Raw genomic sequence first — 24,369 nt, forward strand, 5'->3', positions numbered from 1 at the left:
TAACACTGCGGTCGTATTCACTCGTGAGTGATTAATGTTCTGCCCATAGTATTTTATTTATTTGACCTGGTCCAATTACGACCTTTAGGACCTTTCTTACATCAGACCACATACAAATATGATAAACAATATAAATAAGCCACCTACAAAGCTTTTTACATTACAGTTTAATTAATGAGTGGTTTTGATTTAATTAAGAATAATAAGTGAAAGGATGATTTATCCATGTTTACAGGTAACTAAGGCCATTTGAAATAACAGTGCTGACCAGGAAAATAATAATAATAATAATAATAATAACAGTAGCAAATGGCAATATAATCAGGAACATGGCCAAAAAGTGAAGTATCATGGCATACTGAATTACAGGAAATGTAAATTCAGTTAGACTGCCTCAAGATAAATACTCTGAGATAAAGTATTGTTAACAAGTAAAGGATCCATTAAAAAAAAGGCATATATTACTGATGTTTCAAGCGACTAAGCATTTACTGTCGTTCTGAAGCTCGGCACATAATTCTTTTTCTTTTACATTGACATACAAGCTCTGCAAGCCACCATAGGGTGCATGGCGGTGGGTACCTTGTACCTGTCATTTCCTTTCTTGTGCCACTTGATGAAAGAGCAAGGGAAAAGTATCTGTTTATGTACCTGCATAAGAACCCTAGTTTCTCTCATCCTCATAGTCCTTATGCTATATGTGCATTGGCAGCAACCGAAATGTTCTGCAGTCAGCTTCAAATCGTGGTTCTCTTAATATTCTCAGTAGCGATTCGCAGAAAGATTGTTGTCAGCTCTAGAGGGATTCCCATTTGAGTACATGAGGAACCTTTCCAATACTTGCGTATTGATTGCACCTACTGGTAACAGCTCTGGCAGCACGCATTTGAATTGCCCTTAGATCTTCCTTGAATCTGACATGCTGGGGATCCTAAACACTCTAACAGTACTCAAGAATGTATCACACAAGTGTTCTATGAGGGTATTTGATAAGTCTGGTATATTTCCATGAAAGAGTGGAACATTTTTTTTTGTGCCTTTATGGTTGTTAAACTTAAGTATTCCAAGGATTGTATAGAGAATTTCAACCATATACAGCACACAGTTCATTGTTTACAGCTGTTTGAATTGGTCAGTGTGTCAACTGTGATTGAAAATTGAAAAAACAGAGTTTCTGGCTGTTATTACATTTAATTTGAAGAGTTGGAATGCCACACAGATCAAAACAGAGGTGGATGAAGTTCACATGGACTTTGCATCATCATTGAAGAATGAATGTAAATGTAGTTTGGCAAGCACTGAAGACAAAGTGTGCTCCAGCCATCCAGTTGATGTCACTACATATGAAACCATTGACAAAATTAATGATAATGGTAATCCCAGACCACTGAATAAAAATTTGTCAGATTGCTGAAACCGTAGGCATCTCAACTGTGTGAGTACATAATATCCTGTGCGGAGAATTGGCTACAAAGAACCTGCATGCGAGGTGGGTGCCGTGATTGCTCACAGTCAGCCAAAACCCCAGCTGGCATAATATTTCAACACAATGTCTGGCAAAGCTTAATCACAATCTGCAATACTTTTTGTGCTGATTTGTGACTCTTGAGGAAACCTGGATCCATTGTTAAACACCAGAGTCAAAATGACAGTCAACAATGGACAAATGCTGGCGAAAATGCACCAAAGAAGGCAAAGACCATTTTGTTAGCTGGTAAGATTATGTCCACTGGTTTTTGGGATTTCCAAAGAATAATCCTCATAGATTGCATGAGAAAAAAAAAACAGAACTATAATTGTACCCTATTATGTTTCATTGTTGGATCCTTTGAAACTTGGGTTGGCTGAGAAAAGACCAAGGTTGGCATACAGGAAAGTGCTCTTTCACTAGGATAATGTACCATCCCATACATCAGTGAAAGAGCGTGAACTGAACATTGAATTGATTGCTTTCCAACCTGTTTATGAGACTTAGCCCCATGTGACTTCGTCCTGTTACATAACTTGAGACTTTGACTTACTGAGAAGAAATTTTAATCAAATGAAAAAGTGATAGTTGGAGTCAATGAATATTTTGCAGAGTAGGTCAGAACCTATTTTTTCCAATGGGACAAAGGTGCAGGATTGCTGACTGAAATAGGGATTCCATTCGGAGACCTGACAAGGTATTTGTTTTCATCTTGTTTAATTGCTTCTCTTTGCCGAGGATGGCTATTATGTCCTCCAGACAGGAGTCTCTATGACTGTCAAAAGAAAGTATGTTTGTTTGATCCTGCTGGATAAATGATTTTAAGTTAAAATTTAAAATTCCATATTACCTTCTGCTGCCTTTTATTGCAACACGATACAGTCAATTAGTGATGAGACAGAAGCCTTCGACCTGCTGAGTGATTTTATGCAGGACCAGAATTTTTGTGGGTTCTCGCTATTTTACAGTTGCACGAATTTCTACAAATGTTTGACTGACAAAATTTACCCATTCTTGCTTGAACTAAGATTGCAACAGTCTTTGCTCCCTCAGCATTTTCAGTGGTTTGTTGTTAAACCATGGTAGGTCTTTTCTATCCTTAATCCACTAACTCTGCGTATACTTATCGAGAGCAGGATTTACAATTGGCTTAAACTCTCCCCATAATTCCTCTATATCCATCATATTGGAACTAAATGATGTCCACTCATTGTCTAAGAGGGATGTTAACAACTACTTGTCTGTTCTTTCCAAATTTAATTCTCTCCTATTCTACTTGATGTATTTATTAACTTCAGTAACCATTGTTGGTAAGGTGACATCATGACATCCAATTCTCTTGTCTGTACTGACACTGTCAAGGAGGTGAGGCCAGTGTGTAAATAAAAGGTCTAAAATATTTCCATCGTGTGTGGGCTATTGAACTTAGCTGCTACATCCAGTTTTCAGAAAACTTATTCAACAGTAGTTCTCCAGTCAGATCTCTGGGCGGGGACTACTCAGGAGGACATTGTTATCAGGAAAAGAAAACTGGTTTTCTACAGGTCGGAGCGTGGAATATCAGATCCCTTAATTGGGCAGGTAGGTTAGAAAATTTTAAAAGGGAAATGGATAGGTTAAAGTTAGATATAGTGGGAATTAGTGAAGTTCGGTGGCAGGAGGAACAAGACGTATGGTCAGGTGAATACAGGGTTATAAATACAAAATCAAATAGGGGTAATGCAGGAGTAGGTTTAATAATGAATAGGAAAATAGGAATGTGAGTAAACTACTACAAACAGCATAGTGAACGCATTATTGTGGCCAAGATAGATACAAAGCTCACGGCTACCATAGTAGTGCAAGTTTATATGCTGACTAATTCTGCAGATGACAAAGAGATTGAGGAAATGTATGATGAGATAAAAGAAATCATTCAGATAGTGAAGGGAGATGAAGATTTTATAGTCATGGGTGACTGGAATTTGATAGTAGGGAAAGGAAGAGAAGGAAACGTAGTAGGTGAATATGGAATGGGTGTAAGAAATGAAAGAGGAAGCCGCCTGGTAGTATTTTGCACAGAGCATAACTTTATCATAGCTAACACTTGGTTCAAGAATCATAAAAGAAGGTTGTATACATGGAAATGCCTGGAGATACTCGAAGGTTTCAGATAGAATATATAATGGTAACACAGAGATTCAGGTAACAGGTTTTAAATTGTAAGACATTTCCAGGGGCAGATGTGGACTCTGACCACAATCTATTGGTTATGAAGTGTAGATTAAAACTGAAGAAACCGCAAAAAGGTGGGAATTTAAGGAGATGGGATCTGGATAAACTAACAGAACCAGAGGTTGTAGAGAGTTTCAGGGAGAACATTAGGGAATGATTGACAGGAATGGGGGAAAGAAATGCAGTAGAAGAAGAATGGGTAGCCTTGAGGGTGAAGGCAGCAGAGAATTAAGTAGGTAAAAAGAAGAGAGCTAGTAGAAATCCTTGGGTAACAGAAGAAATATTGAATTTAATTGATGAAAGGAGAAAATACAAAAATGCAAGTGAAGTAGACAAAAAGGAATACAAACATCTCAAAAATTAGATCGACAGGAAGTGCAAAATGGCTAAGCAGGGATGGCTAGAGGACAAATGTAAGGATGTAGAGGCATATCTCACTAGGGGTAAGATAGATACTGCCTACAGGAAAATTAGAGAGACTTTCGGAGAAAAGAGAACCACTTGCATGAATATCAAGAGCTCAGATGGAAGCCCAGTTCTAAACAAAGAAGAGAAAGCAGAAAGGTGGAAGGAGTATATAGAGGGTCTGTACAAATGTGATGTACTTGAGGACAATATTATGGAAATGGAAGAGGATATAGATGAAGATGAAATGGGAGATACAATACTGCGTGAAGAGTTTGACAGAGCACTGAAAGACCTAAGTCGATGCAAGGCCCCGGGAGTAGACAATATTCCATCAGAACTACTGATAGCCTTGGGAGAGCCAGCCCTGACAAAACTCTACCATCTGGTGAGCAAGATGTATGAGACAGGCTTCAAGAAGAATATAATAATTCCAATCCCAAAGAAAGCAGATGTTGACAGATGTGAAAATTAATGAACCATCAGTTTAATAAGCCACGGCTGCATAATACTAACATGAATTCTTTACAGACAAATGGAAAAACTGGTAGACGCTGACCTCGGGGAAGATCAGTTTGGATTCCATAGAAATGTTGGAACACGTGAGGCAATACTGACCCTACAACTTATCTTAGAAAATAGATTAAGGAAAGGCAAACGTACATTTCTAGCATTTGTAGACTTAGAGAAAGCTTTTGACAGTGTTGACTGGAATACTCTCTTTCAAATTCTAAAGGTGGCAGGGGTAAAATACAGGGAGCGAAAGGCTATTTACAATTTGTACAGAAACCAGATGGCAGTTATAAGAGTCGAGGGACATGAAAGGGAAGCAGTGGTTGGGAAGGGAGTGAAACAGGGTTGTAGCTTATCCCTGATGTTATTCAATCTGTATATTGAGCAAGCAGTAAAGGAAACAAAAGAAAAATTTGAAGTAGGCATTAAAATTTATGGAGAAGAAATAATAAGTTTGAGGTTCGCTGATGACACCGTAATTCTGTTAGAGACAGCAAAGGACCTGGAAGAGCAGTTGAACAGAATGGACATGGTCCTGAAAGGAGGATATAAGATGAACATCAACAAAAGCAAAACAATGATAATGGAATGTATTCGAATTAAGTCCGGTGATGCTGAGGGAATTAGATTAGGAAATGAGACACTTAAAGTAGTAAAGGAGTTTTGCTATTTGGGGAGCAAAATAACCGATGATGGTCGAAGTAGAGAAGATATAAAATGTAGACTGGCAATGGAAAGCGTTTCTGAAGAGAGAAATTTGTTAATATCGAGTACAGATTTGTGTGTCAGGAAGTGGTTTCTGAAAGTATTTGTATGGAGTGTGGCCATGTATGGGAGTGAAACATGGACAATAATTAGTTTAGACAAGAAGAGAATAGAAGCTTTCGAAATGTGGTGCTACAGAAGAATGCTGAAGAATTGACGGGTAGATCACATAACTTAGGAGGAGGTATTGAACAGAATTGGGGAGAAGAGTTTGTGGCACAAGTTGACTAAAAGAAGGGATCGGTTGGTACGGCATATTCTGAGGCATCAAAGGATCACCAATTTAGTATTGGAGGGCAGCGTGGAGGGTAAAAATCGTAGAGGGAGACCGGGAGATGAATACACCAAGCAGATTCAGAAGGATGTAGGTTGCAGTAGGTACTGGGAGATGAAGAAGCTTGCACAGGATAGAGTAGCATGGAGAGCTGCATCAAACTAGTCTCTGGACTGGAAACCACAACAACAACATCATCATTCAACAGCTCTTCACAAGACTGCCTGTCTGTCTTTTAGGATACACATAAATGTTTAGTAGCTTTCCTCTTTGGCATTCAGCCACCTCTCAGTTCCAAGAATTATTTGAATACTTCGACAATTTACTGTTAAAATTTTGACACTCAAAGTGTCTTTGTTTTTCATGCGGTCTGATTTTGCTCTATGCCTACTGACTGGTGAGCATTTATCAAAGGACCCTCAAACTACTGCATTGCCCAAGTACTCTGCTACCTGAGCATCTGCTTCCTTTATTTAATTCACTGTCAACCTATCTGGGGGGGATTCTACAATCCTCCACCTCATAATGCAGATCCAGAAACATGCAGCCAACAGCGTCGCATAAGAACAGAGCCTTAGATTGAAACCGTCCACTTGGTTCCAAACTGAAGGACCATCTCTACTTAGGATGCAGCAAATTATGAGCTCTCCTTTGCATCCTGTGAGCGACACCAACAGTGTTCACGACCGCTAGCTGTTCTTATGAACTGCAGATGGCCTCACAACACAAACAACAAACACTGTTGGTGCCAACTCTCTGATGACTGCACTCTGCACCCTCAATGGCATAGGCAGGGCCACCTCGACATCTCAGATGACGTCCCGCCCCCCGTCCTCTCCCTCCCCCTCTGTCAGACAAACCGAGTGCACATTGGACTTCTTTCCAGCCATATATGCTGTTTCTGTAAGGGGCCCCATAATGTATCTGGCATTGGAGCTCCCAGTAACTAATAACTTGAAAAGGCTTGTCCTCTTGTGCTTGCTTGGACTTTGCTGAAAGAGCAGCCACATGTTCCATTACAGGATGTTGCCTCAAGCAACACAAACACGTTACAACCCACCACTCTTCCTGCAGTAAGGGCAGATCCATTGCATTGAGTGTGCTTCAAGTTGCATGAGCAGCAGAGCCCTTGAGTGAAACAAGTGCACCAGATTCTCCATGACCACCACCACTACACCGCGAGGCAGCAGCCTGCAGATCGCAGACAGTTGCCAAAAGCATCTTTAGCTGTTCAGACTGCGGCTAGCTTCTCCTGCTTGTGCACACACCCTATCCCTCCTAGTACTACCTACTTAAGAACTAAACTAGAAAAGCGCGGAGATAAAACTAAAAGTGTAACTTGCTACTTTCCTTATATGTTGTCAATGGAGGCTTGAGCCTGACTGAGCTGTGATTAATAAGCCGTTAGCCATTCAAAACAAACGTCAGTGACATGAATCTACACATTACAGTTCCTAAAACTAGAAGTCTCTTTAATACAAAAACAGATGAGGACTTTAAGAATGAAACTATGAAAGCACACAGTCCCAGTTAGGACTAAAGGCAGGAGGCATTCTTGAAATTTTAGGCTAATCAGTCTACAATGTTCAACCAAGGGCACTTGTTTTTTGTAATATATTGAGTTTTAATGGATTCTGTCAGCATTGCACATTGCAGTAATGCACACATTGACATTCTTGATGGTTTTCCTCGGGTTACTTCATTTTTCTTTTAAATATAGCTGGAAGTTGGTAAAATTCATGTAGTATACACTGTGAAACAGAACCAGTGACATGCCACTGATTTATAACAATAAGGGTATCAGACCTAATACTGAATGTTGTAGGATGCCTCATAGTACATGTCTCTATTGTATCTTTATAGTCCTAGACACTACACATAGTTAGGCTACAAAGTTTTGCAAGGAAAATGCCAAAGTCAAATCTATTGAAGGCTTTGCTAAAATCAAAAAAGTGTTAGCTTCAGTTTCTGTTTCATTTTTATCGAAGCAGATTTTCTGTTCTAATGTTTGCAGAAGTGTGACTGGAATTTGTCTAGTAGGTTACTGTCATTAAGAAGTTGGTAAGCTGGTCATTATGTAGTTTGAGGCCTTGGACATCAGAATAATACAAATGGAATGGTAGTTGAAGGATACTGTGACACTGTCCTTTCACAAGTCCCTGTTTCTAGGCCAGTGGGAAGAGTGGTTGACGATATCTTTTATTGTGGGCACTAGTGGGCCAACAATATACTTAATAATTTGCATTGTAATATTATGTCCTCTAGCTATTGATGAAGAAAAGAACTTTTGAAAAAAGAAAGAAAGTCGCACACAAAGAAAAAAATTCTTCCATTTCATATTTACAGAAGCTTTTCCAGGGTGTTGTTGTATACTACCGTTTAATCAGTCATGTTTCAAAGTGCATTTATATTCTGTATTATACAAGGTGAAATTGGGTCAATGTAAGACAACAATATTACTATGACAAATATTTAGTTTAAAACCTTTCTGTTTTAGAACTCTTATTTGTTTAGTATTTCCCCCTTCAGTATTCTGATCAATTTTCCCTTCCCATTAAGGACTATTTTTCTATTTTTGGGCATATTAATTAAAATGAAAAAAAAATGCAACATAAGTTAGACTCATTCTCAATTATTTTGCACTGTATTTCAGTTCAATGCAGCTTGCAGTCCTGTGACCATTTGTTGTGTACTCTGATTTTGTTTGTTTCCATTTTCTTGAGAGTTAATACATTATTTTTTGTTACTTGTATTTGCTATGATACTGATGCCCAATATCAGAAGCATGGAATGCGTCTGTCTATTTACTTGACCAATAAATGGTACATAACTTAGTTTTTGAGGTCGTCTGTCATGAATTAATTATAAGCAGTGCCAAATAATTGTGCTTTTGTTCTTCTTAGTGAATTTTTTTGCTTTGTAGTGTCTTCAGTGCTAAAGGCTAAAAGAGATCTGTAATCCTTGTTAAATCTACATGCTGACAAAGAAAATTTCTTCTTTTAATGATACTGTGTTAAGGCTTCTTCTTATATTGACAGGTACCTTCTATCATATCTGTATGACACATTCATGTTACAATTGCCTCAATTGGTTACAGATGTCTCATCTCATTAGACTGTATAATGTGAATACATTTTGACTGATCAAACGTCAGGAAATGAATGTCAAAATTACAGTTTAAAAACTTCTTTTGTTTCCCTTCTACAATGCCACTATCATTATTTTCAGCGCCGTTCTTCCATGGCTGCAACATACCTGCAAGCTGCGGCATCTTAAGAACTAGCAACCCCCAGCAGGTGGAGACACTAAACTCGTCTCATCCTGCAGATATGCTATGACCATGTAGCTCATATTATCTGCACATAGTAATAGACCATTTCTCCTACAATATGCTGTCAAAAACTTAACTGTTAATAAAAACCTTTTCTTCTAACATACAATTCATTTGAAGTACACTACTCCAATCAAAAGAATAAAGTACCCTCCTCCTTCTCTATTTATCTATTTGAAGAAATTTCTCTGTATAGGTATGACTTCACCTGATCTATTAAACTTTTTTAAAAATGTCAGTTTTCATCCTCCTCCCACCTATGTTTCTTTGTTAATGTTCTGGGTGGATGGTCATAAGTTGTATGTTACGTGACTCATCTGCTGTCACACACTCATTGTACTCCTAGGCAGTTTGCAACCATTTTGCCTGGATGTTAGCGTGTCATAACTAAATTAAGGGAATGCGTGTAATTCCCTTCCATTCCCCTGTTAACACAATGTTGCTGTTATAACAGTGGCGCCATGAACTTATGTTCTTTATCTTTGACACAGAAAATGATATGACTAACTACAGTAGTCTGGCCAGAGGAGTGCCTGCTTGTGTGAATGTGTCTAGATTAACATCTACATAGATACTTCCCAATCCACTGTAAAGTATGTGGGAGAGGGTATCGTGTACCTCTGTTAATCATTTCCTTTCCTATACCATTTGCAAATAGAGCAAGGGAAAAACAACAGTCTATACGCCTCCATATGAGACCTCCTTCCTCGTGTCTTATCTTTGTGGACCTCACATGCAATGTGTGTTGGAAGCAGTAGAATCATTCTGTAGTTAGCTTCAAATGCTGGTACTTTAAATTTTCTCAGTAGTTTCCAGAATGAGATTTTCACTCTGCAGCGGAGTGTGCACTGATATGAAACTTCCTGGCAGATTAAAACTGTGTGCCTGACGGAGACTCGAACTCGGGACCTTTGCCTTTCGCGGGCAAGTGCTCTACCATCTGAGCTACCGAAGCACGACTCGCGCCCGGTACTTACAGCTTTACTTCTGCCAGTATCTCGTCTCCTACCTACAGGAGAGCTTCTGTAAAGTTTGGAAGGTAGGAGACGAGATACTGGCAGAAGTAAAGCTGTGAGTATCGGGCGTGAGTTGTGCTTCGGTAGCTCAGATGGTAGAGCACTTGCCCGCGAAAGGCAAAGGTCCCAAGTTCGAGTCTCGGTCGGGCACACAGTTTTAATCTGCCAAGAAGTTTCTCAGTAGTGTTCCTCAAAAACAACATCACCTTCCCTCCAGGGATTCCCATTTGAGTTCTCAAAGCATCTCTGTAACACTTGCAAGTTGTTTGAACCTGCTGGTAACAGATCTATCAGCCCGCCTCTGAATTACTTTGATGTCTCCCTTTAATCCAGCTTGGTAACACTTGTGTAGTATGCAAGAATAGGTTGCAGTAGCATCCTAAATGCGGTCTTGTTTACAAATGAACCACACTTTCCTGAAGCTCTCCCAATAAACCAAAGTCGACCACTGGCATTTTCTACCACAATCCTCACACAATCATTCCGTTTCACATCACTTTGCAACTTTATGACCAGATATTTAAATCACATGTGTCTGTGTTGTATCTGAACATTCTGGGTTTTTTTTTCCCTGCTCATCTGCATGAACTTACATTTTTCTATACTTAGAGCTGCACTGAAGAGGTAAAGGAACTGGAACGCCTGCCTAATATCATATATGGCCCCCGTGAGCATGCAGAAGTGCTGCAACACCATGTGGCATGGACTCAACTAATGTCTGAAGTAGTGCTAGAGGGAATTGACACAAATAATCCTGCAGGGCTGTCCATAAATTCATAAGAGTACGAGGGGGTGGAGATCTCTTCTGAACAGCACACTGCAAGGCGTCCCAATATGCTCGATAATGTTCATGTCTGGGGAGTTTGGCAGCCAGTGGAAGTGTTTAAACTCAGATGAGTGTTACTGGAGCCACTCTAGCAATTCTGGATGTGTGGGGTGTCACATTGTCCTGCTGGAATTGCCCAAGTCCGTCAGAATGCACAGTGGACATGAATGGATGCAGGTTATCAGACAGGATGCTTACATAAGTGACACCTGTCAGAGTCATATCTAGACGTATCAGGTGTCCCACATCACTTCCAACTGCACATGCCCCACACCATAACAGAGCCTCCACCAGCTTGGACAGTCCCTTGCTGACATGCAGGGTCCATGGATTCATGAGATTCCACAGATTCATGAGACTGTCTCCATACCCATGTCCATCTGCTCAATACAATTTGAAACAAGACCTGTCTGACCAGGCAACATGTTTCCAGTCATCAACAGTTCAATATCAGTGTTGATGGGCCCAGGCGAGGTGTAAAGCTTTATGTCGTGCTGTCATCAAGAGTACACAAGTGGGCCTTCGACTTCGAAAGCCCATGTTGATGATGTTTTGTTGAATGGTTTGCACACTGACACTTGTTGATGGCCCGATACTGAAATCTGCAGCAATTTGTGGAAGGGTTGCACTTCTGTCACGTTGAATGATTCTCTTCAGTTCTTGTAGGATCTTTTTTTGGCTGCAGCAGTGTCAGAGATTTGATGTTACCAGCTTCCTGATATTCACAGGACACTTGTGAAATGGTACAGGAAAATCCCCACTTCGTCACTACCTTGGAGATGCTGTGTCCCATCGCTCATACGCCAGCTATAACATGACATTCAAACTCACTTAAATGTTGATGACTGCCATTGTAGCAGCAGTAATCAATCTAACAACTGCGTCAGACACTTGTTGTCTTATATACGTGTTGTCAACCTCAGTGCTGTATTCTGCCTGATTACATATCTTTGTATTTGAAGCACATACCTATACCGGTTTCTTTGCCACTTCAGTGTAGCAGCCATTCATCACACAACTAGAAATTTTGACTAAATTTTCTCTCACTCAACTTCGATGCCTTGTGATGCACCACTTGATCATAAGCAAACAACTACAGATTGCTGCCAACCCTTTTCACCAAATAATTCATGTATATAGAAAATAATAACAGTCCTATCAGGTCTCTTGGGCACCCTTGTCAATACCCTTGCCTTTGATGAACACTCAAAGTGGAGGACAATATATTGGGTTCTGTAACTTAAGAAGTCTTCGAGCCACTCACATATCTGTGAACCTTTTCCACATGCTCGTACCTATGTTAACAGCCTGCAATAGGGCACCATGTCAAATGCTTCCTGGTAATCTAGAAATATGGAAAGTGCCTATCACCCTTCATCCGTAGTTTGCTGTATGTCATGTGAAAAAAGGGCAAGCTGAGTTTCAAACAAACAATGCTTTCTAAAATCGTGCTGATTTGTGGACATAAGCTTCTCAATCTCAAGATAATTTATTATATTGGAGCTGAGAATATGTTCAGGGATTCTGCAGCAGACTGATGTTAGGGATATTGGTCTGTAATTTTATGGGTCCGTTCGTTTGCCCTTCTTATATACAGAAGTCACCAGTGCTAATATCCGGTTAAGGGGTCAGTGCTGTGGAGTACTGTTTGTAAAACTGAATTGGGATTCATTTGAGACCTGGTGACTTATTAATTTTCACCTCTTTCAGTTGTTTCTCTGTGCCAGGGATGCTTATTACTGTGTAACCTGTTTCGGAGCTTTTTGATGGTCAAAGAACATTATACCTACACGATTCTCTTAAGTGAGCGATTTCTTGAACTCAAAATTGAAAATTTCAGATTTCGTTTTGCTATCTTCAAATGCCACACCAGACAGGTCAACAAGTGACTGGAGGTAAGCCTTAGATCCGCTTAATTATTTTATATAGAACCAGAATTTTCGCTGGTTCTCTGTCAGATCTTTTGCTAAGGTATGGCGGTGGTAGTAGTTGTATGCTTTGCGTATAGATATTTTCACAGATGCAGAAATCTCTATTAACTTTTGCTTGTTGTCATTTGCATGTTCTCTTTTGAACCAAGAGTGCAACAGATTCTGCTTCCTCAGAATTTTTAAAATTTTGTTATTAAACCACTTACGAGGCACAGTATTCCAGACCATGATTTACAGACTGCTTAAACTTTGCCCATAAAACCTCCATGTCCATCTTACTGGAAATCATTGCACTGTCTAAGAGAGATGCTAACAACTGCTTATCTGCTCTTTCTATCTGAAACTCTCTCCTAGCCTTCTTGACTGATTTACTAACTGTTGTAACTGTAGTTGCTATAATGACATCATTATTGCTAATCCTCATTTCTATACCAATGTTATCGAGAAGATCTGGCCTACTTGTAGCTATGAGGTCTAAGATATTTCCACTGTATACACCCTGCCAACATGGCTGTTCAAGGCAGTTTCCAGAAAATGTTTTCAGAAGTACTTCAGATGACTCTGTGCCCCCTGAAATGAATCCATAGAATCCCAATCTATACTTGGTAGGTTGAAGTCACCTCCAACTAGTATTGCATGATCTGGGTATTTAGGTGCTACAGGCCATAGTCTTTCTTTGAATGACTACAGAACTATCACAGGAGAGTCACATGACTGATAAAAATATAACAATTAACATGAAAACAATCAATTATTGATAAAATTCCAATTAACAATTAACTTGGTTTCACCTAGCTCTGTCATATGTGAGAAGATAACTTCACTGTCACATCCAACTTCGACCTCAATAGAGAGAATATTTTTGTCAACTGCAATGAACACCCCCTCCTATGCCCTCTAATCTATCTTTCTGATATATGTTCCATGACTCACTAAATATCTCGCAGCTTTCCACAGGCAGGGTGGTCCCAAGAATAATTTGAGCACGAGAACTTTCTTGGAGGTCAGTAATTGGGGGAACTTTGTTACAAGTAGTTTAACAGTTTACTGATAGTATGTGTGTTTTTTCCTTTCTTTTCTGAAGAAGGCTTTGGCTGAAAGCTTTTGTGTGTGTGTGTGTGTGGGGGGGGGCACGTGCGCGTTTGCGCGTACTGTTCCTCAGGCATTCCAGTGAAAACAGGTCTATATATCACTGAGTGAAACAGAATTAGGAAGGGTTTCTCTGACAGAAAATATTGATTATGGAAAGGGGATTTTTTTCCTGAAAATTGTCCCAAGATTTAAGGGGAGTTAGGATGGAAAGAAAATTTTTTCTTCCACTTTTTGGATTTTTATCTCGTTATAAAATTTGCAATTTTCTGAATAAAATTATATATATATATATATATATATATATATATATATATCCGTGGTAACGTTTTTCCGAGGAAAGGTGAAGTGACAAATAGATTGGTAAATCTCTCAAAAAGTGAACTATGATGCCAAAACGAAGTGTTTTTAAGAAGCGTGGGTTTCATGGTCATAGATTTTCGAATAAAGGGAAACATTGTGTTCAATATGTGGCGTGTGAAGTTACAGACAATGAAATACAGGCCAACTCGTCAGTATCTAGAGAAACACCCATTAGTGCTTCGAAGATTAAAATAAAACTTTGTGATACACAGTTTTCTCAAAACGAAAGTGATGTAAGTGGTAGGTTAGGTTATATTCTGATATATTTACACTTCCCAACAAGGGTGTTAGGTGAATGTGTGTGTTGTAAAATATGAGGTGGGCCAGTTAGTTTACATGAAGACAGTGTGAGGTATCAAATGGACTAGCCAGGAAACTTATCATTAATTGTGCCAGTTGTAGATATACTCATTCATTTTGGAATTCTGATGAGTGCAAAGATGATTATTTTGATGTAAATGGTGGGTGGTTTTATGGATTGAGAGCTATTGGCAAAGGACACACTGCAGGAGAAACAACGTGTGCCATGATGAATATGCCACGCCCACTTTGTAAAATCGACAAGTATGCAGGATTTATGGGAGCTGCTGTGGAATGTGTTGCATGTGAGTCAACGAAGGGTGCTGCAAATGAAGCTGTTGAAAAAATGATGGTATGACTGACATACCAATAGCTTTTGATGGCACTTGGCTGAAGCGTGGCTACAGTTCTAAGAATTCTGTTGCTATGGTGAGCAGTGTGGATACTGGAAAGGTAATATACTTCCAGATTTTAACCAAACATTGTTATAAGTGTAAATCAGGGAATGAAGAAGGGCATATCTGTGACAGAAATTATGAAGGAACAAGTGGTGGTATGGAGGCCTCTGCAGCTACTGAAATTTTTAGTTGATCTGTGAACGACCCACCATAACCATGGACGTTGCCGCTGGTGGGGAGGCTTGTGTGCCTCAGCAATACAGATAGCCGTACCGTAGGTGCAACCACAATGGAGGGGTATCTGTTGAGAAGCCAGACAAACATGTGATTCCTGAAGAGGGGCAGCAGCCTTTTCAGTAGTTGCAGGGGCAACAGTCTGGATAATTGACTGATCTGGCCTTGTAACACTAACCAAAATGGCCTTGCTGTGCTGGTACTGTGAACGGCTGAAAGCAAGGGGAAACTAAAGCTGTAATATTTCCTGAGGGCGTGCAGCTTTACTGTATGGTTAAATGATGGTATCCTCTTGGGTAAAATATTCCGGAGGTAAAATAGTCCCCCATTCGGATCTCTGGGCGGGGACTACTCAAGAGGACATTGTTATCAGGAGAAAGAAAACTGGCATTCTACGGATCGGAGTGTGGAATGTCAGATCCCTTAATCGGGCAGGTAGGTTGGAAAATTTAATAAGGGAAATGGATAGTTTAAAGTTCGGTGGCAGGAGGAACAAGACTTCTGGTCAGGTGAATACAGGGCTATAAATACAAGATCAAATAGGGGGGATGCAGGAGTAAGTTTAATAATGAATAGGAAACTAGGAATGTGGGTAAACTACTACAAACAGCATAGTGAACGCATTATTGTGGCCAAGATAGATACAAAGCCCATGCCTACCACAGTAGTACAAGTTTATATGCCAACTAGCTCTGCAGATGACGAAGAGATTGAGGAAATATATGATGAGATAAAAGAAATTATTCAGATAGTTGAAGGAGTCTGATAGTTGGTCCTCTGTTTCTTGTTAATGAGCTCTGAAAAGAACTGTTTCTGCTATTTAGTTGATATGTCATTGCCAGGAGATCCTATGGATAGTCTGGCTGCCTGTAATCACTGTTGCTCAATTAGCACCACCCAGGAGGCACGTGTAGGATAGTTTAAGGTTAAACTTATGGACGTGAGCAACATTACCTCCCATAAGTAAGGAGAGGAAGCTGAACAATGGATTGCCTCAAGGATCAGTTCTCTCACCCTTATTGTTCAACCTATATCTATCTAATCTACCTGACACTTCGTCCAGAAAATACTGCTATGCCGATGACCTGGCTCTAGCCGTAAAACACCAAGAAATGAAGACAACAGAAGAGATTCTAGCCAATGACCTGTCTGCATTAGATAATTACTTCAAAATCTGGAGACTCCAACCCAGTGTGAGTAAAACAGAAGTGTGTTGCTTCCATCTAAATAACCGGTTGGCGAACGTAAAACTGGAAGAAAGTTTCAGAGGCAGAATTCTTCTTCATAATTGGAACCCAAAATATCTTGGTGTCATCCTGGATCATACACCTTCTTAACTTAGCTCAAAAGTTGAGGACTCGAAACAACATCCTCCATAAGCTATGCGGAACTACCTGGGGATCTTCAGCTCTGGGCTTGGTGTACTCAAGTGCTGAGTATTGTGCACCTGTTTGGACGAACAGTCATCATACAAGGCTTGTTGATACCCAGCTGAACACGACAGTGCACATAATATCTGGCGCAATCAGATCTACTCCAGTTTATTGGCTTCCACTGTTAATCGGTATAATGCCTCCTGATCTACGCAGATGTACTGCCCTTATGAGAGAATTCCACAAGATCTCCAGGAATTCTAACCTACCCGTGCACAGCGACCTGCCGCTTTTAAATCGTAAGGGACTGAAATCATGACATCCAACTCTGTGCGATGCTGCTGACATGGTTGCTAAGGATTTTAAACCTCTTGAAGAACGGAAAGGTCGGTGGGAAGCAGTGACAGATGTGCACCTGCATAACATCTTCTCAGGTGCTAAACTTCCAAGTGGATTCGACCTACCACGCAAGACCTGGACTACTCTCAACAGAATCCGTACCGGCCATGGCCGATGCAGGGATGCTCTCTTTAAGTGGAAGAAGCTGCCTGATCCAGCCTGTGACTGCGGGGCTCCATACCAGACTGTTCACCACATTGTCAGTAAATGCAGGATTCGAGCCTATCACGGCGCCAAAGAGGACTTCCTAGCAACTCCAGATGTAGTGCACTGGATTGAAGGACTGGATATTCAGTTGTAAAGACAAACTTAAGTTTCTTGTGTGTTAATATGTACATATGTATATGTAATTTAATTTCATGGTATGTCTGTATTAGCCATCCACTAAATAAAATAAATAAAACAAATTCAGATAGTGAAGGGAGACAAAAATTTAATAGTCGTGGGTGACTGGAATTCAATAGAAGGAAAAGGGAGAGAAGGAAATGTGGTAGGTGAATATGGACTGGGGGGGAGAAATGAAATAGGAAGCCGCCTGGTAGAATTTTGCACAGAGCATAACTTAATCTTAGCTAACACTTGGTTCAAGAATCACAAAAGAAGGTTGTATACATAGAAGAGGCCTGGAGATACTCGAAGGTTTCAGATAGAATATATAATGGTAACACAGAGATTCAGGTAACAGGTTTTAAATTGTAAGACATTTCCAGGGGCAGATGTGGACTCTGACCACAACCTATTGGTTATGAAGTGTAGATTAAAACTGAAGAAACTGCAAAAAGGTGGGAATTTAAGGAGGTGGGATCTGGATAAACTAACAGAACCAGAGGTTGTAGAGAGTTTCAGGGAGAACATTAGGGAATGATTGACAGGAATGGGGGAAAGAAATGCAGTAGAAGAAGAATGGGTAGCATTGAGGATGAAGGCAGCAGAGAATTAAGTAGGTAAAAAGAAGAGGGCTAGTAGAAATCCTTGGGTAACAGAAGAAATATTGAATTTAATTGATGAAAGGAGAAAATACAAAAATGCAAGTGAAGTAGGCAAAAAGGAATACAAACGTCTCAAAAATTAGATCGACAGGAAGTGCAAAATGGCTAAGCAGGGATTGCTAGAGGACAAATGTAAGGATGTAGAGGCATATCTCACTAGGGGTAAGATAGATACTGCCTACAGGAAAATTAGAGAGACTTTCGGAGAAAAGAGAACCACTTGCATGAATATCAAGAGCTCAGATGGAAGCCCAGTTCTAAACAAAGAAGAGAAAGCAGAAAGGTGGAAGGAGTATATAGAGGGTCTGTACAAATGTGATGTACTTGAGGACAATATTATGTAAATGGAAGAGGATATAGATGAAGATGAAATGGGAGATACAATACTGCGTGAAGAGTTTGACAGAGCACTGAAAGACCTAAGTCGATGCAAGGCCCCGGGAGTAGACAATATTCCATCAGAACTACTGATAGCCTTGGGAGAGCCAGCCCTGACAAAACTCTACCATCTGGTGAGCAAGATGTATGAGACAGGCTTCAAGAAGAATATAATAATTCCAATCCCAAAGAAAGCAGATGTTGACAGATGTGAAAATTAATGAACTATCAGTTTAATAAGCCACGGCTGCATAATACTAACATGAATTCTTTACAGACAAATGGAAAAACTGGTAGACGCTGACCTCGGGGAAGATCAGTTTGGATTCCATAGATATGTTGGAACACGTGAGGCAATACTGACCCTACAACTTATCTTAGAAAATAGATTAAGGAAAGGCAAACATACATTTCTAGCATTTGTAGACTTAGAGAAAGCTTTTGACAATGTTGACTGGAATACTCTCTTTCAAATCCTAAAGGTGGCAGGGGTAAAATACAGGGAGCGAAAGGCTATTTACAATTTGTACAGAAACCAGATGGCAGTTATAAGAGTCGAGGGACATGAAAGGGAAGCAGTGGTTGGGAAGGGAGTGAAACAGGGTTGTAGCTTATCCCTGATGTTATTCAATCTGTATATTGAGCAAGCAGTAAAGGAAACAAAAGAAAAATTTGAAGTAGGCATTAAAATTTATGGAGAAGAAATAATAAATTTGAGGTTCGCTGATGACACCGTAATTCTGTCAGAGACAGCAAAGGACCTGGAAGAGCAGTTGAACAGAATGGACATGGTCCTGAAAGGAGGATATAAGATGAACATCAACAGAAGCAAAACGAGGATAATGGAATGTAGTCTAATTAAGTCGGGTGATGCTGAGGGAATTAGATTAGGAAATGAGACACTTATAGTAGTAAATGAGTTTTGCTGAGGATATGTTGAAAATGAAGCATGCAGTATGGACTACTTTCTTCAACAGACTGTCAACTGATGAAAAACCAGTACACCACCCTTGCCCTCCTCGACCTGATTCATGGTGCAATTACTGCAATGCCCAGTATTCAAACGGTTCATACAGCCATAAACATTCCATCCCAGCAGCAGTCATGGATATCACAAAACCTATTGACAGAGACCTGGAAAATCCTGAATTACTGAAGAAGTTTCTGCATGGTCAGACTCAAAATCACAATGAATCATTCAATAATCTTATATGCATTCACTTACCAAAAAATGTTTTTGTTGGAATGAAGATACTAAACTGGGGGGTAATTGATGCTGTTATTGCTTTTAATGATGGCAACATTAGTAGGATGAAAGTGCTACAATATATGGGAATTAATCCTTGGGCAAACTGCATCAGAGAACTTTAGCAGATGGACAAGGTTTGCATTGATGAAGCAGAGTATGCAGCACAGCTGGCCACTAAGGAGTCCATAAAGAAGAAAAGAAGAGAAAACTTGGAAAAAGATCAAGAGGATGATGTACAGTATAGTGCAGGGTACTTGTGAGTGACTGAAAATAAGAAATTAAGCATTTATTAAGTGAGTAACAGTCTTTTGAATCTTTAGAAGCTGTTCCTGAAAATTTGCATTTTCTGTTGCATTTTTCCCTAAATCTCAGAAACTACTTCCAGTAGAGCATTCAAATTTTCAGAGAGTAATAACATATATTCTGAGTCTAATGAACTGAAAGAAGAACATAATATTATGTATAATTAATATTATTTAGGATAACATACAAAAAGTACACAAAATTTTAACTGTGTAATTAAAAAATTACATTTCTGAAAGGGGTGGCTGAAATTCAATTATTGTAGTTCAGTAGACTAAGAACATACAGTTTAATGTTCTGTAAAAGTATCATGTCAGTGGCTACAGTTGTTCCTGAAATACAGGGAAGCCAAGTCACTAAATGTAACATTGTCAGGATAGGGTGTTCCAACTCCCCTGAAGTTCTTTGGAATGAGCAGTTACCCACTATTCAGCCACATCAACTGCCGGGTAACTAAGTGCAAAATATATCTAATTAGAATCTTCCCACATCTTTGATAAGGATATAGAGAACATTCAAGACATAGATCGTGTGTACCTCACTACCTGTTTTAAATTTAGGGAACAGTTTTGACAAATTTATCCCGTTTCCCAGTTGAAGTTGTTCTATTAAATCTGATAATCCATTATCATCTTTAACCAGATTTTTGCTTAATTCTGCTTTTGTTTTCCCCGCCTTCTCCCAGATCTTTTGAAATTACCATTCTCATTTTTAACAGTTTTGTCAGCAGAATTAGGTCTGTCAAGAGAAGAATCAAGTCCATCCTGTGACTTCTGTTCGACTAACTCGTTTAAACTTTCCTACAAACTAACAAACATATGATTTGGACTTACTGTAACACTTGAATCCTTGCACCAATATACCTTGTATTACCTGCACATAATAGTAGACCATTTCTCCCACAATATGCTGTCCAAAACTTAACAGTTAATGAAGAACACTATTAAATATCTACATCATCTATCATCGTTTAGAAAGACAGATTGTGTAACCCATCATTTTCCATAAAATTGTGTGTTACTTCTCAAGCAAGTTCATAATATAAAATGAGTGGAAAAGTGAAGTATTGTGTTCTTGGCCAAGAGGTTGGCATAAGAGGTTTGTCAAGAGAAATATAATAGGTATCTGCTTCATAAAAGAAAAAAACTTCTTTCTGTTAATAAGGGGATAAAGAGAACTGCTACAACTTTGAATGTAAACGAAAACAATGTTATGAATAGTGGCAAGTAAATGTTTGAGAAAGAAGAAGAAAGTGGAAATCCACCAAAACTGAAAATTTCAGAGAAATAAATATGTATGTTAGAAAATTACTAACATAGATTCATTTGCTGAGTATGTAATATCTTGCCATGTTTCCATGTTTCTGATTGTCATCACTGAAAGGAACATCTGACCCTTAACAAATTATTAATCAGTCTCAAGGAACTGGTTCTTTCTCAAGGCAGTTACACATTATTATTTACCATTCTGCACAACCTTGGCTTTCACTACACACATTTCTGTGGCTGTCTATGACAACTAAAGGAACAATGGCAATAGCTTTCAACTAGGGAGATTGAGTTATTCTTCTGGATCCAGGCATCTTGCAAGATTTTCTCCGGAACTGTATCCTGCTTTCTCAGTCAAAGAAGACAGGAGATAATTACAAAGAAATGAATCACTGTACATTTACTAAGTTATTCCTAGATTTATTAATACCAAACACGGGTGAACTGTCAACATTTGGTCTTGCTACTACTCCTTGTCATTCTGTTGCTGTCAAAACACGTAACATGGCAAAGAAAAAGAAGTAGACATGTGATTGGATTCAGCATCACAGTGTCAAAGTAAGTTATAATCTTAAATTGATGGAGCTTATGGTACTAACACTGAGTTAAACACAGGTGATGAGCTTGAAAAAATATATATAGGTGTGCAGTCATTAGTCTGCCATTTTTTTTGGTGCCATTTCAACCCAATAGGTTGATATGGGCCTGAATTGGAAGGTTGTGTTTCCAGGAAAATCAAAGCACTCAATAACATAGCTGTTGAGAAAGATACACATGAAGACTGGAAGAAAGCTCTTAGTCATACACTGACAAAAAAAATTGCAACACCAAAAAATAACTAATTTAGAGTATTGAAATTTTGGGAATACATTTGTCTAGGTAACATATGTAAGTGATTAAAACTGCAAGATCACAGGTTAAAGTAAGCGTGAGATAGGCCATTGATAATGTGAAATTCTGGTGCATTAGTAACCAGTTTAACCACCAGAATGTTGAATGCAAGCATGCAAATGTGCATGCATTGTGCTGTACGGGTGTCAGAAGTAGGTTTGTAGGATGGAGTCCATACCTGTTGCACTGAGTTGGTCAATAAAGAGACGGTTTAATGCTGGTTTTGGGTGATGCAGGAGTTGTTGTCTGATGATGTCCCATATGTGCTCGACTGGAGAGAGATCTGGTGATTGAGCAGGCCAAGGCAACATGTTGACACACTGTAGAGCATGTGGGTTACAACTGTGGTATGTGGATGAGTGTTATAGTGTTGGAAAACACCACCTGGAATGCTGTTCACAAATGGCAACACAACAGGTCAAATCATCAGAGTGACATACAAATTTGCTGTCAGGGTGCATGTAATAACCTTGAGAGTGCCCCTGCTGTCATACGAAATCACACTCCATACCATAACTCAAGGCATAGGAGCAGTGTGTCTAGCACACAGACAGGTTGGTTGCAGTCCTTCAACCTCCTCCTAATCAACACAACCATCACTGGCACTGAGAAACAACAGACCTCCACCCTGCTCTCCAATGTACTCTTGCTTGGCACTGCTGAAATCACAAATGGTGATGGTTCAGGGTCTAGGTGTTACGCTGTAAAGCCAAGCACCGGCATGCCAGTCAGGAATGAGAGAGCAGAGAGGGCTGTGAAATGACGTCAGCCAATTGCACGCTGACCGACACCTCTCCAGGACAACAACGTGACAGCAGTGGCCTCTATGCGAAGAGGGCATAAGCACTGCACCCGACTGTTAGGAATTTTATATACTGGAGAAGGTTGTTTATTTTGTCTGTCACACTTTGCTTGGGACACATCTGTGTAGTATTCAAAGTTAATTATTGTCATTTATTTTTTGTACTAACACTCATTAATACAACTTGTTTGAATTGTTGTCTAGCAATCTGAGAAAGCAGGTTTCCTAGGCACTCCATATTCAACGACCAGGCAGGATCCAACGAAAGGAGTGCATGCTACAGGGTGTCTGGCTCGGAGCTATCTTGAAGTAAATGATTTGTAACAGTTAGTTGTGTCAATGTGATGACAACTGCTCCTGAAATTGCTGCTGCAGATGCAATACGATGTGCCAGAGCCACATGCTGTACACAACTGTCATTTCTCTGAGTACTGCCACATGACTGTTTGGAGCCTGGTCTTCTTGTGACTGTACGATCCTGTGACTACTGCTGCCAGCAGGCATGCACAGTGGCTACATTCTGCCAAGTCTTTTCGCAACATCGCAAAAGGACCATTCAGCTTCTCACAGCCCTATTATATGATCTCGTTCAAAGTCAGTGAGGTATTGAAAATGATGTTTTTGCTGCCTTACTAAAGCTCACGACCATTACAGTGTGTATTTAAAGGAAACCTGATTTGTATCCTCGTAGTGGCACTACTTTCATCACTCTTATGCATCTGGCAAGAAATTTGAATAGACATGATCTTTCAGATGAGTCACACATACCAACTTTTGCTTATGTCACACTACTCCTTCTTAGTGTTGTGATTTTCTTTTTTACCATCAGTGTGTGTAGTATGTAGAGTATCATGGAAAAACCATAGCAAAATGAACCTATTTTGGCAAATTCAGAGGAAGAAATGATCATTTTGTTAAATAATGACAATACAGAAAGCATCTGTGTACCTATAGAAAAGATGCGCAGGTGGATAAGCTGAAAGTTGGGGGTGCACAGTTTAGAATCGTAAATTTCTGCATACTATCAGTATGATTATTTTTATTATTAATATTATTATTTTCAAAGTTTTGATTTATTAATAAGAATGCCATTATCAAAAACTGCACCCAAATGAAGTTTGCCTCAGGAATTAAGTCTTTGCCACAAAAAATAAATCTTTCTCATTACTTCCAATGCAATTGCTGCAAAACTGAGGTGAGGATTTTTTTTGTATTGCTATTCTCCTTTCTATCGATATTAGGGTGCTTGTTTAAGGTGAGTTTCTTCACCTTAGCTAACACACACACACTTTTTTATGCTAGAAATATGTAATAGCAGGCTGTTTATAAGCCTAGCAATCTCTCCCTCAGTATGATACAAAACAGGTGACTACTTAGCTCTTGGGGATGTGAGTGGAACATTAATGCAATGAAGTTCAATAACAAAAAAGGTTATATACGCCAAATTTCAGTAGTGTCATCAGCAAATGCATTTTCATAAACTTTCTGTACACTGCCTAGATTGTGTAATATAATTTTATGGTATTGTCTGTAATTAATATTAAAGGAACATAACAGTGAGAGGTTTTGTTATATTTTACCAAGTTACAA

Source organism: Schistocerca nitens, chromosome 2 (genome assembly GCF_023898315.1).
Source record: "Schistocerca nitens isolate TAMUIC-IGC-003100 chromosome 2, iqSchNite1.1, whole genome shotgun sequence".
NCBI lineage: Eukaryota > Metazoa > Arthropoda > Insecta > Orthoptera > Acrididae > Schistocerca > Schistocerca nitens.